A 2,280-nucleotide genomic window follows, 5' to 3' on the forward strand; every position below is an offset into this window, starting at 1 on the left:
CGGCGGTCTCCACAGGCATCGGAGGCAGAGCGAAGAGGACATCTGATCATCCACCTGACCGGCTGGCAAGGATCGGGAATGAACTGCGACGTCGTTTGTTTTTACACCGGCCGAACTGCCCTCTCGCTGCTTCTCTGGCGATGCTCTGTCCCTTCCTTGCATCCGATTAAGCCATGCTGAGTAGGGATATCCATCCCTAAGTAAGATTCTCCATCCTCGAGAAAGAATCTTCATCCCTGAGTAAGAACATCCATCCCTGAGTAATTATCTACAATGCTGATATTTATACACACGGATACACACACACACACACACACACACACACACACACACACACACACACACACACACACACACACACACACACACATTTATTTGTAGTTCTTGCCTCGTGTCTCGTACTTCTTTGCTGATTGGTAGATTATTTGTCTTTCTGGTCTGCTTCTATCTAACTCTCTCTCTATCTATCTATCTATCTATCTATCTATCTATCTATCTATCTATCTATCTATCTATCTATCTATCTATCTATCTATCTATCCATCTATCTATTCGTCTGTCCTGCTGCGTGCCTTCTGCTGTCTGTTTTTGTCTGTTTGCCCCTCTAACTATATGCTGCTGTGTCAGATATTGCGAATTTGATGGAGCGGAATTCACAAGGAGATTATCAATGGAAAACACTTGGGGAGTTTGGGAAATGATTATTTTCTCAGCCTTACAGGACCGATATAGCAAGGCAGACTGACTGTCATGATCCATTAGCCAGTGGGTCGGTAACTAGCAATCTCTCACTTGGTGTCCCAGATTTAACGGCATTGATGATATAGTATTGGAGGGACCTCGAGTGCAAAAGTTAGGTGAAAGTTCACATGATCTGCCTATGAAAATGAAGCACTGTGAGCGGATAATCAACTATAATGAAAATTCAAGTGTTCAGCCCTAACGTGGCGTCTGGACACACAGAGTAACAACGCACAGAGAAAGATTCAAGAGAGGATGAAGTACCCTTCAGTTCCCAACCAGGGAAGAGCTCCAGCGTCATTTTTCCAACATAACAAAGACCGCCATCCAAGTCTCAACATGACATTCCGCCGGAGAATGGTTGGATGCCGCTGTTCCCTTAAGAATCAGACTGCAATTGTCGCCTGCTACCCTCGCTCATGGAAAGTCTGTAAAAGTTCGCCTACTGAGTACTGAGTGCTCACTTGTTCTCCACCATCCATAGCTCTCTGCTTACATCGGCATGATCATAAGGCTCCCCATCTCCCCAGCCGGTAGAGTAGCAACTCCTCGCCCACCCGCCCCCCCCCCCCCCCGCATACCAGACAGTGACGCAGCCTGTCAGAATGCTCTCCAGAAGTTGTTTGAGTCTATTCGTTAATCTCCTAATGAAGTACTGTATAGTCGCTGTCTTGCCTTCTTCATAAATGCATCGATATGTTGCGACCAGGTTAAGTCCTCAGAGATCTTAACACCCAGGAACTTGAAACTGCTTACTCTCTCCACTTCTGGTCCCTCTATGAGGATTGGTATCTCTCTCCTTCCTAAAGTACACAATAAGCTTTTTCGTCTTTCTGACGTTCAGTGCAAGCCTGTTGCTGCGAGACCACTCAACTAGTTGACATATCTCACCTCTGTTCGCCCTCTCGTCTCCATCTGAGATTCGACCAACAATGTTTGCATTATCAGCAAATTTATAGGTGGTATTTGATGTGCACATTTGTTGACTCGATATGCACTCGGATGTAAGGAAGATCGAGGGATATGGACAGGGTAGGAGGGAGGGATTAGAGTTTGAGTGCATTTGATTTGATTTTTAGCTGGAATGACAATGCATTGTGGGCCGAACGGCCTTTTCACGGGCTGTATAGATTTTTTGGCTCTATGCACTATGATATCTGTAATTTTCTTCTAGATTTTCTTTCCATGGAAAAAAAAAAAACACGTCTTTGCAGCACTGGGCTCTAGTGGCGCAATCGGTTAGCGCGCGGTACTTATATGGCAGTACACGGCGGAGAAATGCCGAGGCTGTGAGTTCGAGCCTCACCTAGAGCACTCGTGATTTTTAATGGTTGCAATGCCCGGGTGACTAGGCGTCTATCAAGCTGAGCATTCCACTGGAATCTTATATTTGATTTGTACCTCTGAGACACCCTGCTTATTATTTGTATTTAACTTCGAATCGATGCAGCTTTGATTTTGATCTGAGAAGGAGAGTGTGAGTTTACACCCAGGGTTGTGTGCTCAGTCCACTGTTGTTCACTCTGCTGACCCACGACT

At 45.7% G+C, this 2,280-nt stretch overlaps 1 non-coding gene across 1 annotated transcript; it reads left to right on the plus strand.

Annotated features, from left to right (window-relative positions):
- The first annotated feature begins 1,961 nt into the window (after positions 1–1,961).
- trnai-uau (transfer RNA isoleucine (anticodon UAU)) lies at positions 1,962–2,055 on the plus strand. The gene is made up of 2 exons: positions 1,962–1,999; positions 2,020–2,055. It is a non-coding gene; the product is annotated as a tRNA-Ile (tRNA).
- The last annotated feature ends 225 nt before the right edge of the window (positions 2,056–2,280 follow it).

This window comes from Hypanus sabinus, unplaced genomic scaffold, assembly GCF_030144855.1.
Source record: "Hypanus sabinus isolate sHypSab1 unplaced genomic scaffold, sHypSab1.hap1 scaffold_190, whole genome shotgun sequence".
Classification (NCBI taxonomy): domain Eukaryota; kingdom Metazoa; phylum Chordata; class Chondrichthyes; order Myliobatiformes; family Dasyatidae; genus Hypanus; species Hypanus sabinus.